General features: G+C 44.1%; 1 protein-coding gene across 4 annotated transcripts in view; it reads right to left on the bottom strand.

Annotated features, from left to right (window-relative positions):
* LOC100224263 (contactin-4) overlaps window positions 1–22,373 on the bottom strand; it is a 264,263-nt gene that overhangs the window by 228,425 nt on the left and 13,465 nt on the right. For 3 of the 4 annotated variants that reach the window (XM_030283447.4, XM_030283445.4, XM_030283446.4), the window contains exon 2: window positions 339–383. The gene's annotated coding sequence lies outside the window, so the exon portion shown is untranslated. Of the gene's footprint in view, window positions 1–338; window positions 384–546; window positions 1,009–22,373 lie in introns of those variants that run through there. The other variant, XM_072934699.1, reaches the window with a different exon arrangement.

The raw sequence follows: 22,373 nt of genomic DNA on the forward strand, positions 1-22,373 counted from the left end.
ACTCATTCTATAACTTCCATACATCCTGGTAAATATACATCATTTACAATTTTCCATTTGCAATAATAGCTGAAGGCAAACTGTTCCACGTTTCCTGTAAACCTTCCAATGTAGAATTGAGAAAATGCAACATATACGCACCTAAGAACTTAAACGCAGATTTATATATTCTTTTAAAAAGGGAAATCAAAACCCCCTGTCAGGGCATAGAGAAACTCCAGGGCAACTTCTTTAAAGCACAAACAACACAAAGGAGATTTTGACATTCAATGCAATGATGTTAAGAATAAAGAGAAATTAACACCAACACATCAGAATTAGAATTAAAGAACTGTTACCTTCTCCAGTGCATGATATGTAGCCTTCAGTCAAATTTCCAATATCTGAAAAAAGAAATTCAAATGGAATGTTGGTTATGCTGATATTTTAAGACACTAAATTAATTCTTGTTATTGTCAATTTGTTTTGCAGAGAGAGAGGCTGTCTTGGATGATTTTTTTTTTTTTTTTTGCTATTTTCAAAGTGCCACGAGACAACAGCAGTAACCTGCTCAGTCCTTTTCCAGTGCTCGATTCAGCTTCCCCCAGTCCATGAGGTCTCTCCTCCAAAACCCCCAAACCCTAAACACTGCCCTGGGGTTCAACCTTTCCACCTTTCAACCTTAAATTTTCCACCTCTGACTTCACTAAAGGCTGAAACACTTCCACTGATAACTCAGTGCAGCTCTCAGCTGACAACAAACCAACCTAAATCCCACAGAAAGAGGCTGAAGTAGAGCCATTCCCCATTAGATCATCCAAACCACATGCTAATAAAATTTGAAAAAAATGAAAAAAAACCCAAACCAAACAGGAAATTTGTTCAGCACATGGTTTAAACCTAAAGCTTCACATGTTTGGTAGCAAGGTATGGGTCACACAGAGAACATATGGCAAATGGAGATGATGTTTATGAAACTAGAATTCAGTGGGCACCAGAAATGCAGCAAAAATTGTATAATATAAGCTTTTTTTTTTTTTTTTCTGCACTATCAACACATCCCAGATAGGAGAGGCAGAAAAAGAAGCCTGACATTTTGCCTGAAGATAAGCACCCATTTCCTGGGCTGTAGCTCCAATTCGATATGAGAAGTCAGAGCCAGAGGACAGCCCTGCTCCTGTAATGGGATTGCTACTGAAGCCCCTGAGAGTCCCTGAAAATTAGATATTGAGAAGAAATTCCTCCTTGTGAAGGTGGGGAGGGGCTGGGATGGAATTCCCAGAGCAGCTGTGGCTGCCCCTGGATCCCTGGAAGTGTCCAAGGCCAGGTTGGACATTGGGGCTTGGAGCCCATGGTGTCCCTGCCCATGGTAGGGGTAGCACTGGATGGGCTTTAAAATCCCTTCCAACCCAAACCTTTCTGGGACTCTATGGATATAAAAAGCTGCTACACCCCATTCTGCACTGGGGAATTGCATCCCTGGTAGCCTAAAGGAATATTTTGCCTTCATGTACCATGGATGTACCACTCCCATCCCTCAGCAGCTTTTAGCAAGGACGTGGCCTGACATCTCCCATCAGGGACCAGCAGCTTCCACAGCTCTGTTTTCCTGAAATAGAGCAAATCCACCTGAATTTGCTGGAGGGAAGAGCTCCCTCCCAGCCCAGGAGACCTGGAGGGGAACAGGTGGGATCCAGCACCAGCCCTGGGTCTGGGAAAGCTTTTCCATGAGGAGCAGGCTCGAGGCAGGCAGAGCCAGATGGAGCCCACCGAAGTGAGCACAGCGCTGGGGAGAGCGGGTAAATATTTGACATTCAGAGCTACGCTAATTAGACACGGAGAAGAAACAAAAGTTTCCGTACCAATCAAAATATTACTCTATTTACTGTAACTGTTCAACTTATCACTTCACTCAGGCAAAGTTTGGGAGAACAACTTGCACAAGTTAAGCAACGCTCCACCACCAACGTTGCTGAGTATTTTTAGACGCTACAAAGTCGTGGCTGCTGAAAACAAAGCAAAAAAAAAACCAAAACCTGCAGTTTTGGCTTAGTACAGCGAGATTTGGAGCTCCCACCAGGTTCCCAGACACCCCTGAACCCCGTGGGCACGCAGGGCTTGGAGCCAAGGCACAAGAGGTGTCTCACAGAACACCTGCCACGCCAACCTCCAGAGCTGCACCTCACCACGCTTTGGGCTTTTGTTTCTCCATCCCCGTCACGCCTGAGCGCAGCACCAAGCGCGGGTGGCTTTTTTTGGAGCTTACGTGGGAGACTCTGGATGAAATCTTCATTTTTTTCTCTTCCCCCACACCCCCAGTAAACGCAGTTACTACAAAGCTCATCACTGCTTTCTCCTGCTGGAGCTGCTCACGTCGGTGGGAACTCATTGGGGCACAAACCTCACCTCCCATATGCCCATCCAGCACTTGGGATATTTCATTTTGGGCTAGAAGGAACAGGTGACTGGTTGAAAAACCTCTGCATTTTGATTCTGTCTGCTGAGCAGCTCGTACCAGCAGCATTCATCCACTCAAACCCTTCAGAAATTGCAAGTTCCAACAACAGGAACACTTCCATGGGCAATTTCTTAAAAACTCTGCCTTGGCAGAGAGATGGTGATTCAAACCAGGGAGGAGGCGCGTTCAGAATATTCTGTTTTCAGCACAGGATTTAATCCCACAGGAATTGCAAGATACTCCTGATAAAACCTGCAGATTTGGTGCTCAGGTGGTGACATGGCAGTGCTGGGTTAATGTTGGACTCCTCTCAGAGGGCTTTTCACACCTTTAAATGGAGATGGTGATTAAATTAATTGTACATTATCCTCACCAGCTGCACCGAACCTGAACTTCCAGGCTGGAAAACCTAAATATTTTCAATTCTATTCCTCCCAAACATCAGCAGTGCCCAAGTAATTTTGATAAATAATAAAGAAATCTCCCCTATCCTGGAGGGTTTGGCCAGGAATTCAAACCCACACCTTCATCCCAGGTGAAAAATAACTTGGAGCAGGAACTGAGGGGCACAGACTGTGCTCCCTCCCTCAGGTGACACTATGAAGACAGCACACCAAAATCTGAATTTAGCAGGTTCAGTATTTTCTGCATCCCTTGTCAACAGAAGGCTTTGAAAAAAAAACTTCAGAACACGGAAAGGAAGTTGTCTCCAAAGGAAAAGGCAACAAACTCTTTTAGTGCAGCTCCCCAGTCACCACTGCAGTCGTTCTTGAAGCTGTAGCTTCCAAAAAAACCTAAGAAGAAACTCAGTTTTGTGCAAGCCTCATTTCATGTAAAGGAACAGCACATCCTTCAAGAGGGAAAAAAAACGACTTAAGGAGAGAAAATAAAAATAGAGAGGATTCATTTCACAGTAATACTGTGTATTTGCACAGAAAAAATCCACTTTTTTTTGTGGAGGCAGTTCTCTGGGAGCTGGCAAGAGGGAGCACTGATGAGAGCCTGGAGAAGTGCTGATCTCATCTGCTGCCAGCAGAAATCCATACATTTCCCTGAGTTTATATTGACACAAACTGATGCAGACAGGGCTGAAAGCAGCACTCCCAGGGAAACCTGAGGGGCATTTCCCACCTGGAAGTTTTGTAGCATAATTTGCAGATCCTGCCATTCCTAATACATCTTTCCTCAGAGCATTTGGAGACCAGGCTGCAGGGAAGGGGTGATGGTGTTTCCCTGGGGCAGGAAATCAAACCTAGCCCAGGACAGGGACATTGCTGAGCACCAGGCTGGGATTCCTCACCCCAAAATTCCCCCTTGGTCACTGCAAGCACACAGTAACTCATTTGCTGATTTTTTTTTTTTATCTTTTTCCTGTCCCTGGCACTGTTGTGGGTTTAGGTTTATGGAATCAGCCTCCTTTGGCACTGTTTTGCATCACCTGCCAAACCACAGACTTCTCCCATCTTCCAAATTCTGTTTTTAACCGAGATTAAATAAAACTATGAGATTTTGCATCTCTGCTTCACTCCGGTCTCCAACTAGATGCTCCAGGAGCCCTCAGACTTCACATTTGCCTTTATCTCAACCCCCCTGTACAATGCAAAGACTTTTTCCTGCTCCTGTTTTTGAACATGAACTTCCAAACCTTCCACACAATATTCCTCAGTTAGGCTAAAGGAGCATGAGAACCACAAATCTGTGGACTATGGGCCCATTAATAAATGCTAATAAATAATCAAGTACATCTGAAGCTGCTCTTGCTCGTCTTCATTTCAGCAGCCCTCAGGAGGAAATCTGCTCTGTTCCCACTCTTATTCTTCCTCCAAGAGGATATTCCCTGGATGAAATCCATGCCAATCCAGCTCTGCCCTAATCCTGCCTCTGCTGCTTCTCCAAACAAAGCCAGGGTCTGTGAACTCTGAATTTTCACCACCTGGATCAGCATCACCCCCCAGCCACAGCCCAGCACCCCTGGCCTTCCTCCTGCTCACCAATTTCAGCTCTGGATTGATTATGGGAGCTCAAAGGAGCAGACAGAGTTTTCTGGAGCTGAACTATAAATCCCATGTGCAGAAGCATTTCCTGTGCATTTAAACACTGTTTAGTGAGTCAGCCAAAATCATTCTGCAAGTGTCATCTGTCTCCTGAAGGAAAAGCTCCAGCAGCCTAATCCCCAGCACAGCTCTCCCAGGGACTGAGGGTTTTCAATTCCAAGCAAAATGCTGTCAGAATAGAGAGTTCACATGATTTATTCTAACTAAAAAAAAGTGCCAAAAAATATATGTCAAACTCTTATTTGGTCTCATCAAGTGGGGATGAGCGTTACAAATTTATATTGGATTTTCAGATTTACAATTCCATTTGTTGGTTGTCATTTGCTTCACAAATGAAAAGAACACTGAGATTTCTCTGATAATAAATATAGCCACAACAATTGTTGGGAGAGATTATCAATATGCAGCCATGCAGGTCAAAGGGATTCTGATTCCTCAATTGAACTTGTAAGGTTCATAACCCTTAAAATTGTCTCTGCTTCTTAAAATGGGTTTTCCTGCTCCATCAAAAAAACTTTTACTGTGAAATAACTTTTGCTGACTACACAGAGAAGAAGCTCCTGTTTGAAGGATGTTCTCCCAAAGCTGTTTTCCCCCAGGGATTCAGGTGGAGAGTCCATGGGTCAGGAAAAAGCCCAGGATGGCTCCAGGATCTGCGCTGGGAGGGGATGATGTGTTCATCGCCTTCCTACTTGAAATGCAAAGTAATGACATAAATTAAATTGGTTTTTCTTGTCGAGTGATGCCTCTGTCTCTCCAAACTGCTGATTAAGAGATCCTCCTCACATTTGCATAGAGCCCATCAAATTCCCAGAGGTTATTGCAGATGAACCTGTCAGGCTTTGGTGGCACAAAGGGACAATTCTGACACAGTCGCATTTTGGGCTTGTGGCTTCTCCCACCAACATGAAACATCTTCATTTCATTCTCCAAGCAGCACAAGGGGATGGGTTGTACCAGCTCCTCTCAAGGAAACAATCACATTTCAGTCACCATCACCATAAACTGCAGGTTTATAATCCTAATTTTAATGAGGTGTCAGTGGAGCAGCCCTAAAGATGCACAAAACCCAACTTCACTCAGGGAGCTGAGGCTTTGTAAGCTCCCCAAGCTCCTGCTCTGAGACAATCCCACCATAGCTTGACAAAAACTGATGGGATCTCCTAAAATTTCTGTTTTTCTGCGCTTTCTACTGGGCCAAAATCTGTCTCAGCTGATGGCACAGAGCAGGAGAGCCCCATGTCACATTTTGGCATGAGAGCTTCAGCACAACTCAACCAGCCACACCTGCCAGGGCAGGCAGGGCACCACCAGCTCCCCTTCATTCCTCATTCCCACCACTCCATTATATTAAATGTTTTCTTACTGGAATTGCGGTGCCAGAAGTGAAAATTGTGGGTGATCAGAAAACTCTCTAATCACCTGCAGCCAATTACAAAGCACCAAACAGCAAAAAAAAAAACCAAATCAGGCACTGAGTAATGAATGTCTACACAGCACATCATAATTACCAGCCCTGAGAGTTCATTGCCAGGGTTTTAGCATTGGTTTTTATCTGAGGTCACAATTCAGTGCTTATTTGCCAAGCTATGGACTCGCTGCCCCCTGATTGCTGCAAACAAAGGCCTTAAATATTTACTGCTAATCAAACATTTCCAACTTTTAGCAAAACTATCTTCCAGCACTGAGCAGTGAGGTTTTTTATGACCTTCTGTGGTGAGGAATCATCTTGTGCAGCGAGATAAAATGGATGCACGCCCACAGCCTCTCCTCGCCGGAGCTACAGCTCCATCACCATTAAATTGTTTGTTTTGCTTCTTCTTAATTTGTTCCTTGTCCTTGCAAACCCGAAGACATTTCAGATCGCCCACACCCTCCCTCAGCACCATGTTCTCCAGAAAAACAAGGTCTACTGCCTTCCAAGCTGCTTTCTTTGAGGAATTGCTAAGAAGTTGCACAAGTAGGTCAGGCAGTGCAGAGACACAGGAGGCTGCAGAGGGGTTTGAAGTTTCATGTGGCCACATCAGACACAAAAAAAATTACATTTCCAAGTGCTCACCCCCCATTCTTTCACATGGAGAAAGCAACAGGATGGGTAAGAGGTGTAATTTTGCATTGCTCTGTTCCACCAGCATGGATCAAAAAGCAGGGATGTGACAATGATAACACCAAAAATATGAAAATCAAAGCTTGAAATGCTGGAGAGAAAGTCCCAAAGATTTGCAGGTTCTCAGCATAACCTGGGGGGTGTTTGGGGTGGGTCCAGCTGAGCCTGCTCACCCCAACAATGCCTCAACACAATCAGTGTTTTTCTTTTTAAGGTTTTTATTTTTTTAACCCATCATCTCAGGGAACAAAGGGGTGGAGCTGAAGTTTTACTGTTGTATGCCTATTTATTCATGCTCTGAAAGCCAGCAGAGCCACATGAACTCTGCTCCTGCTATTGGGGTCTCACCAGCCAGGAGAGGAAATGTCCCCCTGGAAAGGCAGTGGATATCCAAGAAAACCTCTACTCCAACTTGGAAAAAAACTCTTATTGCTAAAAATTCTGAATTATACCTTAACAGGACTATTGCATTATCAATTTTTAAGACAATTATTTAGCAAGTCCTGGATGTCACTAAGGAAACTTGGAAAAAAGCCACTTTGGCATTAAGAGCCAGCTGGAAAAAGTGATAAAACCCGGGATTTTGAGAGCAGGAAAATCATACATGAACTACCAAAAATATCAATATTTTCCCCTTATTCAGCTGCTCGAAGCAGTGAGCACAAAGGAAAGCAAGTAAGTGTAATAATATTGGCATGGCATCAGCAAAAGCTTCCCAAAAACCTTCCCAAAAGCAGGAGAATGTCAATAGTGACAGGGGTACAATAAACTTCCCTTCTCTGCAAAATACATCCAGGGTTTCTTGGGCACAGCAATTCCATCACTAATCAGCAATCCATGCTAGGAAATTTGGTCTCAGTCAAATATTTCTTCTGGAGGATTCATAAAACGCCCAAAAATATTGAAAAACTGGCAATGAAATACAACCTTTTCTAAGGTAAGTTCCTTCTGAATTATGGTTTATAAATGAAGTCATTGATACATCCAAAAATCTCATTATTTAGGAGCAATAGACAGCAACTAACAGTGAGTTCAAGCTCAACAAGGAGGAACAAACCCACAAAGGATGTTTTTTTCTCTGTTATTTCCACCAGCCCAACTGAAATAAGCCATAAAGGTGGAAGATGGGACTGCCCCCCATGTGTGACAAGTGTAAGCAGCACATCTGGACAAAAAAAAAAAATCAATTTATATAGTTTAGCACCATCTATTTAATGCACAAATCCCATAATTTTATAAAAAATAGACCAATCCTGAACAATGAGTCTAAAATACTTTGGAAACACTCACTAAAGCCCAGATGTGTATTTATCACCCACAACAGCATACTCTAAATATTAACTGTAAGTTAATATTAACAGTTAACTATTATTTAAATATTATTGTTATTAAATATTATAAACTGTAAAATCAGAGGTGCTTCAATTGCTCCCTGCACATTTCTTCTAATTTAACTCATTGTTCTCCTGAATTTCCACAGGAACACTGAAATACCAGGAGGAATTTTTGTCCTGCAGGAAGTTCCCTCGTTTCAATTCCCACTCCTGCAGCAACACTCTGCAGAAGAACCAGGGACTATTTTCCCTATTTATTCCATCAGAACAAGTAGGTTATGACTGGGGGAAGGAAAAAAATCAAGAAAAAACTGGGTTGGAATGTAATCTGTGCATTTTGAGAGGCACAGCACCTGCACCCCAGTGATTCTGAGCCCTTCCAGACCAAGCTCAGCTCCCCAGCCCTGATATCTGTCAAAACAAAACAGGTCTCAAGCAGTAATTCATATGGGGAGCTTTTTTCCCCACTCCTCTCCCTCCAGGAGTTCAATTATTGCAGCAGCATAATGAATAAGCAGCATTATTTTCAGGGAAAATTAGAGAAAAAGAAAGCGGAATATAATAAGCATAGGATTTGCCAAAATCCCTTACCTTTTTTTTTTTTAGTATATGTATAAATTACACTTTTTCCCCTTCATTGTGTTCCATAGCTGCCCGTAGAAATCCCCTTACAATTATGTCAATACTGGCAAAACACCAGGGTTCTCAAAATAAAGGAAACCAATAATAAAAGAAAAAATCCAAATTAAAACAACCAAACTTCAAAGCTGCTTCTGTTTTAGCACAAAGTTGAAATTTATTTCTTACTAAGAAATAGGAATTCTGCTGTTCAAGGGGTCTACAGAAAGTATAAGCTTATCCAAGAATGCAGTTAAGCAAAGAAGTTGTTTCATAAAGCAATGAGATGGTATAAATCTATTTTTTAATATTTCACAAGTATAAATGTGTTGTGTATATCTTTATAAATATATATAAATAAATATATAATATCCCAGATGAAATCTCTATCAAGACAAACACTGGAAACTTCCAATAATTAAGTTTTTTTTTCCCCCTTTGTCCCTTTTATTTTTTAATAACATATTTAACTAAAACCTGGGGTCAAGTGAAGCTTCGAGGTAAAGCAGACAATCCTCAAACACTTTTGTTACATCTAAATAAATCAGATTGGCTTTAGGTCTGAAGTCTCTATTACTGTAACAAATCTGGCTAAAAAGTGTTCAAGAGAAAAAAAAAAAAACAACAGAGCACCTCAATATATTTCTACAAATGTCTTAAGGAGAATGAAGATTGATAAAATTGTCAAGATTGAAGATTTTGGAGATTGATAAAATCTTCGAGATTTTTGCAAGTGTTTTTGCTTTACCCAAACAAATCAGTTGGTTTTGGTTTTTCCTTTTCAAAGCTAAAAAGTTAGAGGATTTGGCAAGCAAACCCTTGGGGCTTTTTTCCCTAGAATTTTGAGGTCCTTTAACCAGTTCTACTAAAAAAATACTTTTAATTTTAAATTCCCATCAGTGTCAAATCTGTTTTATCTCTTTTAGCTCTCCTGCTCAAAGGTGCCTGGGACAGCAGAGCTCCTGCCAGGACTCAGCCAAGTGCCCCTCCTGAAAGAGTTAATTCCAACATCCCCATCTTCAAAGTCATCACTCTATCAATATGCTGAATTATTTAGCAGGCAGCTGTTTGACTTGACGTTTTTATACAGGTCATAAACTCCCTAATAATACGCAGAGAGCTCAGCCTGAGCCAGCACTCAGGGATGGGCTGCTCAGGGATTCACACGGGCTCTGCTCAGAGCCACCAGTCCGAGCCTCAGCTCCATTTGTGAGCATTTTTTGCCTGTTCTGATGAGCAAACCCCAAATTTTCCCCCACAGACTGTTTACACATCTGTGTAAAAGCACTGGTAACTCGAATTTGATCCATTCTGCACCACGTTAGGGGTGTTGCTCAAGCCTCATGGGCAGAGCAGCTCATGGTTTAGGTTGGGCCATCTCCAAGTGGGAGTGTGAGGGATTCTTTGGGGAAAAAGCTCCTGGCTCATCATCCCCAGAGCTCTGAGCAATGGATCAAGTCACGGGAAACAGCCCTAGTGTCTAAAAGAAGTTGTTATTTAAGAAAGATAAGCTGCTCTTTTTTCTTTACAGCATCCTTTTCACAGGCTTAATAAAATGCATAGAAATATAAAAATATAAATACATGAATATATGGAATAGAATGGAAGGAATTAACCAGTAAATGCCACAGAAGTGAGATACAGGAACAACACACAGAGCAAAAGCTCCAGTGAAAAACAATGTAAAGCTGCATGGTATAGGGTAAATCTTTATGTACTGCTTCTACAGCCCAGCAATGGAAAACACCTCATTGTGCTTCTGTAGTTTGATCAGGAGCTCACAAAAATATCCTCCAAGATTCTGACAGGACAGAACCCCTGGGCTGGAAATCAGAGCTCCTCTGCAATGCTAGCACAGAAAAAAACGCATTTCTCTTAGCAGGACAAAGCTGTGGTTGTGAAGTGGAGCCTAAGAGGGTGATGGAGGGCTGAGGATGGCAGCAAGGGGAATAAAACCATCATCACTAGCACTGGACATGAAAGCCCCCATTGCCCTTGATGGCGTTCATAAAGCACAGCCCGAGCAGGAATTACTCTAATGGGGTAATATTTTGTGCTGGAGCTGTTACACTGGGAGCGTTCATCCGTGCCAGGCACGGAGGTCACCGGCTCACCGGGATTTATCCTACACACACACTCAGCCCCACTTAAATCCCCCTCTGAAAGAAGAGTATGATTGGGAGGCAATGTTTTTAAATGGTAAATGTAAGTTAAGCAAACCCAACCCAAGCAATGCCAGGCTTCGCCCAGTGTCGCCCTGATTCTTAAGATTTTCTAAAGCCTTCTGAGTTTACATTCTGTTAGAGAACTTTCTCACACAATTTTCTATAAACAACATATTGTTTTGCATTCCTTCATAGGGGTGGAGAAACTTGATGTACTCGTAGTTTGTCCAATGTCTTTGGAGAGGTGGTGCATTCACTCTCCAATCCACAGTCACCTTTAGAAAAGTATAAGAGTTAGAGTCAGAAAATAAACCTTCTCCTTCTTTACCTTGCAATAGCAGTGGCTCGTGTCGTGCTTTCATGTGTCCTATAGGACAGCCCAGACAACAATTTTGTCCAGACAAACTGTTAGACATATCCAAAAGGAGGAAAAAAGTCAAAAGATTCACTCTCAAAAGACTGCAATTATTTTAACTGCAGATAAATGTACCCCTTTCTTGGCTATAAATAACCCTCCGCAATTACGAGCTAATTACTCAATCAAATCGCGGGCGTAAATACAGCGCTGCGCAAAGATAATCAGAATGTTCTTTGTACAATGTAAATTAATGGATAACACGAGGTTTACCATTGCAAATTAGGGCGATTACACTTGGAATGCTCTGTTGGCCGAGAGTTAATCCCTGAGTTTTCCCCCTCATCAGTGGGTAAAGCGCTGTGTGACAAGTGGCAGGGGGTGACAGTGCTCTGAGGCAGCGCAGAGAGTCACAGAGTCACAGAATTACAGAATTACAGAATCCCTGAATCACAGAATCACAGAATAATGAGGTTGGAAGAGACCTCTAAGATCATCAAGTCCAACCTCTACCCTAACACCTCATCTAGACCATAGCACCAAGTGCCATGTCCAGTCTTCTTTTAAATACATCCAGGGCTAGAAGACAATTCCAGTGCTTCATTATTGTTTTAGTGAAAAATTTTTTCCTAATGATAGTAAAAGGGTTTTAAAATCATGGGGATCTAGGGTTAAAAGGAAAATTAAGCTTAGTAGGCCCTAAAAAAAAAAAAATACCCTGGGTACATGTAGGCCTTGTACCTTGCTAGAACTGAACCTGTGTAGCTAGTACATGATAAATGATATAATTGTTAGATGTGATGATTGTTTAGTAATTAAATATAATTACTGCTTAATCATAAGAATAATCATGAGAAACTGTGGTCAGGGGCCTAAGAAAGACCACAAGAAACTCATGTCAATGTATACAATAGAACAATATAAGTTGAATAATGAATATGTAAGTTATATAACGATAGAATAGAAAATACATTCAGCTCGAAAGCCGTGTCGGAGTCTCTGCAATTTTACACCTTCCAAATCCTGGGTTTTTTCTGTTGTTTCACCAACATGCAGAAGGCAAATCTACCATCTATTCATAACAGCAGTGGGTGGCTTGGCTGGTGGCTGGGATGTGTTTGTCCCTTCCCTAAAGGTTGTGCATGCCTGGCGGGGTTTGGGTTATCCCAGAGCTCATCCCTGGCTGTCGTTGGAATAAAAACTGGAATAAAAGGATGTCTGCAGTGGCTGCTTGCTGATTTTCTATTGACTCCTCTTTGAGGCTGAAGGTGTTTCTCATTACTTTCAGATAATACAGCGAGGAAGGCAATTTAGCAGCGCTGACCTTGTAATGATGTTTGTTTCTCCTGGCGTTGAGGACGGGTTTTATTACTCATTCCGTGGCTCTCGGGCTGATTTGGGATGATGTGGAGCACTTCCTAGGCTTGGCTTTGTGGTCACTAATCCTGACTCAAGGCTTGGTTTGAGCCCTGCTCTCACCACTGATGAGGGGAGAGTTTGGCTTAAATGCACCTGACCTAAAAGCCAAATCTCCTGCAGATTAATTAACACTTAATTAATGCCAAATTAGGCAGTTCTCTGGCAGTACAATGCAGGAAGAGAGCAGCAACCTGTCCTTTCATACAATCCCTCAGAACATCGTGGCCAACCTCAACCATTTATAACATAAATCTGCAAGACTTGAGGGTTTTTTTGGGTATTTTTTTCCTTTCTGCTTTATGACCCTTTTTTTTTTTTCATTCCATAATTAAACTTCTCAAACTCTATCCTCCAAATGGCAAGAAATGTAGTCTAAGTGGAAGGAGAAAGGACACCATGCTGTGGCTACAGAAATAATGAATTCCTCCTAGGGTCGTAAAGGCACATACTGATTAAAACTACAACTTCACCGTGCAAAAAGAGGCCAATTTGGTAGCTTAAATGGCTATTTTTTTATTATTTCCTTGATAAAGGCATAAATGGTGCCAGAAGGGTTATTATAAACTGAGGTCTTAATTGTTTCTGAGGATTTTACACCTTGCAATGACATACAAATAGATCCAATGAAAAGTGCTCAAAGACTGGACAACCTTGAGGAATCTCTCTAAAGCAGCACTGAATGCATCCCTACATGAGATCTTGAGGATTTTCAGGGTGTTCAGAGAGTGAATTTCAAGCAGAATGGTAATTTTATAAGTAATTTTTTCCTGCTGGGAGCCACAATGATGCAGGATTATCGTGGGCTCACATAACATGCCATTTTGGCAGGAGAAAAGTTATTATTTCTAACTTATAACTGTATTACTCTTTTTTTTTTTGTCAGTAATTTATAAATCCAAACCAAACACTCCAATAGCTTTAAAAATCTTTTCTGGCATGTGAATATTTTCCCCTGTGTATTTATGTGCCATTTATGTGTTTTTCTCTGTGTATTCCCTGTGCTTTACCACCACACTCCTCCCAGCCTAAGCCTGGGGGATCTTCACAGAACATCCTGAGCTGGAAGGGTCATCAAAGGTGCACAGCTCAGGCTGGGTCTTGATGCTGAAGAGGACTGAACTGAGATTAAATTCCAAGTCTAAACTAACCCAGCAGAGAGAGAGGGGTCACAGATACGGCAGTGAGAGTCCCCAGCCTGTGGTCATGACCACAGGGAAGGAGGGATTTGAGGAATCCCAAAATGAGCAGCACAAGAGCTCACCTGGAGCTTGAGTTTCGCTCCATGTGGGAAGGGAAGGATCACAAGAAAAGGTTTTATTTCCTTGAGGTGAAGGCTGCCCTAGAGCAGAGGCTGGGCAGAGTCACAGAATAAAGCAGGGATTTATTAAAGGATCTCCTCCATGGATCCACCTTGGGCAGCACCAGAGCCCAGCCAGGGCTGCACCCAAATGAACCAAAATGGCACAAAATGGACAACCAGTCACAACCAGTCTCACTTTTATAAGAACTTTATAGGTTCTGCTCCATTGGCACCTTGGAGTTCATTGTCCCATTCCAGCTTTAGCCCAGGCAGTCCCATCCTGCTTGTTTTTCTCTCTCCAGCCCACGGTGTTTGTGCTCCTGGGCTGAGATTTGGATCATTTGTCCTTGGTGCCCAGCTGGAGCAGGAATTGTTTTGTCTCCCTGCTCTGTGAACAGAACTCACCATCCCCTGATATGAAGCTCAGAACTGCACATTAAAGCAGCACAGAATGTGAAAAATATAAAAGCTAAACCCTGAGGCATCAGAGGGATCAGCTGGAAGATGAGGGCCAGGCTGGACAGGGCTTGGAGCAGCCTGGGACGGTGGAAGGTGTCCCTGCCCATGGCAGGGGTGGCACTGGATGGGCTTTAAAGTCCCCTCCAACCCAGACACTGCAGACCTCCAGTGCTGTCCTTGTGCAGTTTGTTCAATCCAGGGAGGAACCTGAGTGCAGAAGACAGGGCCACTCAACTGGAAATCTCTATTAATATTACATTTTTTGCTTACAAAATACAACACCATCGTGTCTGGGACCTGCAGGTCACACAGCTAGCTGGGCTGTGTCACCTGGGGGTTAAACACGTGTGATTAGCCATGGCTCGTTAGAAGCATGACTGCACTAATTGATGGAAAGCTCCCGCTGCATCCCGGTGACATTATTATTGTTGGGATTAAGCAAAGGTCCCTGCAGAGCAGCGACAGCAGCGCTTCAGGAGACTCTCAGATCCCACACAGCCCTTCCCCAGCACGCTGAGCTGCTCCACACAGCAGCCACCACCCTGCACTCCCTGCCAGGTGACAGAGGGGACCCTGCCACCCACCCCAGGGACACGACACAGTGATCGGGGAGAGCTGAGTGCTGGCTGTGACCCGGGCTGCTGGCACAGCATGGCAACACCAGCTCTGGGACAGGGGACAGGAGCTCTGGGACTGCTCTGGGACAGCTCTGGGACAGCTCTGGGACAGCTCTGGGACAGGGGACAGGAGCTCTGGGACAGCTCTGGGACAGCTCTGGGATAGGGGACAGGAGCTCTGGGACAGCTCTGGGACAGCTCTAGGACAGCTCTGGGACAGGGGACAGGAGCTCTGGGGCAGTTTTGGGACAGGAGCTCTGGGACAGGGGACAGGAGCTCTGGGACAGCTGTGGGACAGGGGACACCAGTTCTGAGAGAGGGGACACCAGTTCTGGGACAGGGGACAGAGGCCCTGGGATAGGGGACATGAGCTCTGGGACAGCTCAAGGACAGCAGACACAAGCTCAGGGACAGGGGACACCATCTCAGGACAGGGGACATGAGCTCAGGGACAGGGCACAGAAGGTCTGAGATAGGAGACACCAGCTCTGGGACAGCTCTGGGACACTGGACACGAGCTCAGGGAGGGACAGGGGACACCAGCCATGGGATGGGGAGCACACTGGCTCCCAGCTCCCTGCTCATTTGGGACACACAGATGTCACACAGGGAGTGAGCTGTGTGCCCACGTGTCCCTGTGCTGGCAGTGGCACAAGGACAGGGGACACAGGAGGAACCCAAACAGCTCCTTCCAGCAAGGCCAGCTGGGAGTGAGGTGCTGATTTTCAGTTTGCAAATTATGAGCGTGAGAATATAAAGGCTCCCTTACAAAAGGGAGAGAGAGAGAGAAACAGAGCACATTTTCCTCATTCTTCAGCTCTATTATATCTCTCTGTAGGAGGTGAAAACTGGCAATTACTCTGGGAGATGCACAGGTAGGAAGATAGAACATAAATCAAAATAAAAAGAATCTGAATGCATTCTCCAGTTATTCAATGGATATTTATTCAGCCAGGTTGCTTGGGAAGGCCTGGAACAGCACATTAGGAGAAGTTTCTGGGATCTGCCTGGCGTTTCTTGGCAATCAGAAGGAAAGGAGATGAAGGGAAGCGATGATCCTACAGGCAGTGCACAATCCAAACAAAGGCATTTGGAGAGGAGAAGGTTGGCACAGGTCATGTCGACACAAATAGTATTTCTACGAGGTGTAAGTGGCTCGTAGTAAACACACGGATGAATTTTGGAGCACTTCAAGCAGCTTTATCCCTGCACTCCACGGGGATTTCAAGGGAACAGAAGCCAGCAGAACACACAATTTTAAAGACCATATTCTGGCGTCAGAAGCCCCAGACCTTTGGGTATCTGAAGGTCAGAATTCGGATGAACTCACTGGAATTCATATTCATCAGGAAGAAACAAAGTAAGTCCTGGGAAGCCCATTAAAAAAATATAATGTGCTTTTTTCCTCAGGAATTACTGTGAAATTGGGTGTCGTGTATCTGACTTAATGCTCTAATGGCAGGAGTGGAGCACTGGGGGAGGATTTACAGGAAATATCTGCTCCTTATCTGATCAGAGGAGGAAACCAAAGTCTCGCAGCCTGACACTCCAAGGTGGCTTTGCTGTCAACTTAAACCTCCAAAATTAACTATTTATCATTGGACTAAAACACAGCTCAGATCAGTCACGTTGTTCAAGCTCAAAGACTCTCAGACCCCAAAGGAATAGACCAAAAAAACCCCACAAAGGCAGGCAGGAGAATACAGAGACACACAAAAAAGGAGGTGACCTGAGCAAGAAATCCAACACCAGCCCTCAGGCTGGAAATGGTGACAAACCTGCTCCAGGGCTGCTGTTACCAGAGCAAAACACCTCCAAGAACAATTTCTGTGTAAGAAATGATTCAGGAGATTGCCAGCTATCAAGAAATCGTTCAGGAAAAAAAAAGTCTTTTTGGAAGGTTTCTCCTAATGGAAAATGCAGGAGCTCATCACGAGGGCCTCGCTTTTCAGGAGGAGCTGCAGGGGCTTGGCTGGGGCTGGGGGAGCTTTGCAGAGGGATTTTAGCTTAAAAGCAGGTCCTGGAAAACAAGTGGGAGCACGTCAAGGAGGCACAGGGGCATCTCCAAAGGAGGAGGCAGAGGAGGAGGGCTGAGCTGAGCAGGGGTGCAGGAGCTGCAGCTCCTCAGCAGTTCCCGCTGAGGAGCAGTGCTCATCCAGCCTCTGCTCCTGTCCTCTGCTGAGGGTAACCCCAAGGATTTATACCCCAGTTACTACATTTGTTTGGCTCATATTCCATGAAATTATACAGAGTTATATTATGGATTATAGTGATGTTATTCAAAGTATGAAAACAGCAGCATCAGCAAACCTTGCACTCCTACTTTACACAAACAATACACCTTTATTTACACAAACTATTTACCCCTACTTCACCAAATCTGCTGGTATTAACTCAAGAGAATTCTGCTAAAAGACCAAGGGAAATCCAGGGAAATCCAAAACATCTCAAGGCAGCGGCGCTTTTCAGCAGCACACTTAGGGTAGAGCAGAAAAGCAGGAAGGGTAATGTTTCAAAAGGTGGTTTTAAATAATAGGAAAAGTGTAAATATCCACCCAAGTGGTTGGTGAGGGGATCTGTGCTGCCTCCATGGCAGAGCCTGGGGCTGGAGCAGCTGGGGCACAGCTGGGAGCGCTGCCTGCAGGGATGGAGACAGGAGCCCAGGGGACAGGGGGGAAATAATGGATGTTTTCAGCTCCTCTGGTGGGATATTTCTGATGTAAATATCTGACAGACTGGGGATTGCAGCTTTAAATTTTTTTTTTTAGCGTCAGGATAACTAAAATGAGATTATTTATGCATGAATGAGATATCACAGCCCCCAAAAAGCTAAGAGTGAATGAATTCCTCTGCCTGCTGACTTAAAGGATGAGGTCCCAGCTGAGGGCTGCTCACTGGGGTTTGTGCCTTAAGACAGCTCAGACAAACTCCTAATTCCTCCTTCCTGCCCTAATTCCTCCTCAGCCCCACTGGTCCAGCCTGAAGGATGCAGGTCCCCCCTGGACCAGGGTAGTTACAACCACTGAATCATCTGACTCTTCCTCAGCTGCACTGAGGAACTCAGAATCTGCTCTCAAAGCTTTTCTCCACTTGCATCAGTGCAAGAGTCCAGGATGCCCTGTTATATACTCTACAACCATTAAATAACCCAGATAGTGCTACTTGCACATGGGGAAAATCAAATATCACAATGCATCAGCATTTGGTAGCTTCTCTATCACCTTAAAAAAGGTCAAGCTGCCACCCCAGAGTGGGTTTTTAAAAATTATCTTAATTATTGGGCTTTCCCAGATTTGTTTCAAGAGCACAAGGCGCTCCATCTCGGATGGAGAAGGAATTTTGCCTTTGCCCAAAACAATATGCAGCGTGAAGGAAATTCAAACTGACACCATTTCAAGACAGCAAAGACAAACTGATTTAGCAACTCTGACAGGCATTTATAAGTAAAATAAAATGTGAATCTAATTTTGGCCTACTGCACCGAAATAATGTGCAGCATGGTTTGATGTCATAAGATGAATATTTCATACATGAACAGCATCTTGTTTGGGAGGGAGATTTTTCCAGACACCTGTGGGAGATGGAGGAGGCTTCACTGCTGTTACTCAATGAGTAACCTGAGAGTAACTTTTAGACCCTTATTGACTTTTTAACTGTTTTGCCAGATGTCAATATGTAAAAGTAAAAATCATGGCTGGGCCTTTAATTGTAATTAAGGGCCGTATTGATCAGCTAAGTTCTGTCTTGCCTCACGTCACAAAACCCACTGCATTTCAGAAGATTCCTGCCAAAAAGTGCTTTATCCCCATGGGTGGGAGTAAAAAGCAAAGGCTGAACTCTGCAGCCCATTCTTTTTCAAAGCACATTGATAAGGAGCAGAGCAGTGAACTGGGGCAAAGTTGGGTATTTATAATGTCCAGAGCATTTTGTTTTGATTTGCATCGAGTTTCAAGGTTCAGCAGTTTAACAGCCAGCACGGCCACGTTTTCATTTCCTTCATTTCAAATTTCGAGCACAAAGCATCACTAGGTTACATCTCCAAAAGGAAATCAATCCCAAATTCCACCTGGCAGTTCACCAGGCTATGGAGAAAACCAGCCCAGCTACTGCTGGAGTTGTGCTGAGTTTTGGCACAAAACATTTGCGCAGCCCTTGAAGCTGCTCAGTTTGCGGCCTGAAAAATAAGCAGTGAAAAAGATGCACATAATTTAAATGACACTGAATATTCAATAATGGAAACGACTTAAATATTAGAAGCTCTTTGATGCGTGTTTCTGGGGGAGCTGCGTTTGTCCTTGACCTTTGCTTACTCATTACTTTGTCTACGCATAATTAACACATTCATAATATCCCATAAATGCCACTTATTGATACTGTCCCAAGGGCAACTGGTTATCTGGGAAGAACATGGCCACATTAACATTTCCTAACTCATTTAGCTCCTCTTCCACATTAAACTGAAGAAAGCCATTTGTCACATCACCCCGAGATGTGTTTTAAGCAGGCAATTTTTAACGAGGCAATGGTTTAAGTGTTGTCAGGGCACGGTGACAGTCATTTAAAGGGACAGCTCTAACGAGGCCAGCGTGGAAGGACTCTGGATGGAGCCACCTGCAGATTAAACACAGAGGTTGGGAATGTCGTTTCCTTCCTGATCTTTCACACTTTTCCCTTATTTTGCCACAGCAAGTGGTGGTGTAAGTGGATAAACCCATGGTCAGTGACCTGTGCCCTCTCCAGGGGTGACATCCCCTGAGGTGCCAGCTCAGCCAAGGTGTGAGGTCACCAGGAGCTGAGATGTTTAACAAAATCTCACCTCCAGACCTCACTGCTTTGAGAGATGTTAAGCATCTCCTGCAGCAAGGCCAAACCCAAGAGGCTTCAGGAAAATTAATAATAATAAATAATAATAATCTTGCATCTTGTTTCCCTCCAGAACACGTTCTCCATTATTCATTGACACAAACTAAATATTCAGGGCCACTTCAGATTTTTCCCAAGCATTCCGTTCACTGCACTTGACTTTTATCTGGGAATTATTTTTAAAGACTTCCCTAACAAATCTCTGATAAAACACATGTCAGCACTTTGGCAGGGCTGGGAATTTTTTTTTCCTGAGCTCGAGTAAAATTTAAAAATGAAAATTGGACTAATTAATTACTTCAGATGGAAGAAGAGAGGAGGATTTCAGCACGGGGCAGAAATGAAACAATGCAAGAAGCAATAATTGGCGGCAGGGAGGAGTAGATCCTTGGGCTCAATCTCCCAAAAATGACCTGGAGGAGTCCTGGCGGAGGAACAGGTTTTGGGATGACAGCCTGACCTTCTCCCTCCTGAGGGAATGGAAAGGACAAGGTGCCAAAGTGGGAGGAGGTGGATCCTGGCAGGTGTCGGAACTCCAAATGTCCCTCAGACATTTTTGGATGTTCCAGGCCCAGGTCAGAACCATGGCTGTGCATCACTTTCGGGGCCCAGGGAAAGGGAAAGATGCAGAAAGTGTGCTGGAAATTCAGCTGCATCCTGGCTGGTTAAAGGTCATGGGATTATGGGATGGTTTGGGTTGGAAAGGATCTTAAAGCTGTGTCATTCCATCTCCTGCCATGGGCAGGGAACATCTCCCACCATCCCAGGGTGTTCCAAGCCTGGCCTTGGGCACTTCCAGGGATGCAGCATCCTCTGGACAAAGCTTAGCTACAAGTGTGGCCGTATATTATTAAATTCTTAAATAATCCCCACTAAAAGTTCAACGTTTCCAAGTCAGAATCTTCCCGTTCAAGAAGAAAGGCAGAGAAAAAGTGGTTGGTAAACAGACAAGGAATATAATCCATGAGACTCCACCAGGGAAGAGGAAAATGAATAAAGCCAGAAACTGCTACCAGGTTTTCATTTTGCACTTCTACAAAAGAAGAGGGAACAGAAATGAAATATAATCAGTGAATAAGGAGCAGGTGATGTAAGGAATCAATACCCAAGTAATCAAATAACACAGCTGACTGCTAGAATAGACCAGATCCTGCAGCATAACCTGCATTTCAGTATTAAAAAATAAAAAAAAAAAAATCATAAACAGCCTTGGGCAAATACTGGATTTTTCCCTGCTAATGTTGATTTAAAATATGCAAATTCATTCAAAAGCTCCAAGGTGTGGGGAGTGACTGTTAAACCTGCACAACAGTGACCATTAAACACAGTAGCAGCAATTACACAAAGGGAAACAGTTTTCCTTGGAAAAAGGAGACTGTGCACCATGGAAACCTCTCTCCGAGCTCGATCAAGTTCAACTGAAGAAGTAAAGTGGGCAAAGTTTTACCCTTCTTCTTTTTGGATAATGGGGGCAGAGCTCTCCCTGAGTGTTTTTTGAAAAGTGTGAGACAGGAGTGGTTGTCAATCCACAGGAATAAACCCACAAACTCCTCACAAATCCCAAATCACCCATTACAAATTCCCAGCTTCTCTTTTGAGGGCGGGGAGGAAAATGCTGAAAAAGGCAAACCTGAAGATGAAGTACAGCAAAAAACAGAGCAAGTGTGTGATTTGCCCAACCCTCCCTGCTTAATGTTCCTCTCCTCTGGCAGGACCTGCACGGAAAATGCATCTGGAAGTGCCCAGGGTGTGTGACAAGTCCCTGGCAGATGATGGATGGATCAAACCCAGCAGCTGGAATGCAGAATGATAAGGTTCAGAAATGAAGGGGGTGAGTGACAGTGGCTGAGGAGATGAGCACAGCGGGACCTTCGGAGCAGGAGCTGCATCACCTCTTCCTTCATGAAGAGGATAATCAATGAGGTGACAACAGCAGTAATGCATTTCCAGCCAGGAATATTGGGCATGAAAAAACCCTCCCTGTGCTTTGGTGTTAGTTGGGAGCACGAGGAGGGGTTTGAAGGATGCCCAGGGGCTGTGCCAATTTTGCCAGCGGGTTTGGGAGCTGGAAAGGCTCCCCTGGAGCCAGCCCAGCCATTCCTGCACCACAGCATCACCCCCAAAGCCATCACAGCCACCTCAAAGGCACTTTTATGATTTCTAAACAAGTTCAGATCCAGAAAAGGATAAGGAAGTGTTTAAATTTGTAATATGAGCAAAAGGATTATAAAAAATAGAGAGAAGGGGGAAGAGGCATTTGGGATCAAAGCATATTTGCTGCTCTGACCGCTTTTGTAGCTCTGAGAATTTTTAAGAATCTGGTATCTTGTGTCGTTAGTGAAAACAAACAGTCCCATAAATGAATTCTCAGGAGTGTCCTGTTTCACTGATATTCCACCAGCCAAAGGAACTGTTCCACAGGAGGTTTCCAGAAAGCTGAAAATCCCTCTGAAGCCCAGCACATCCCTGCTAAGCCCAGCCTGACTCTGCCCAGTCTGCCACGCTGCAATTTCCAGCTAATAGATGGAGCCATTTGCAGGGCTGGAACATGAGGAGCCCTCCAGCACAGACACATTTCCTGATTTCCTGATTTCCTGCTCCTCCTGCAGCACTAATTCCACTTCCCTGCACATCCTGCCCGTCCC

Source organism: Taeniopygia guttata, chromosome 12 (assembly GCF_048771995.1).
Source record: "Taeniopygia guttata chromosome 12, bTaeGut7.mat, whole genome shotgun sequence".
NCBI classification, from domain to species: Eukaryota; Metazoa; Chordata; class Aves; order Passeriformes; family Estrildidae; genus Taeniopygia; species Taeniopygia guttata.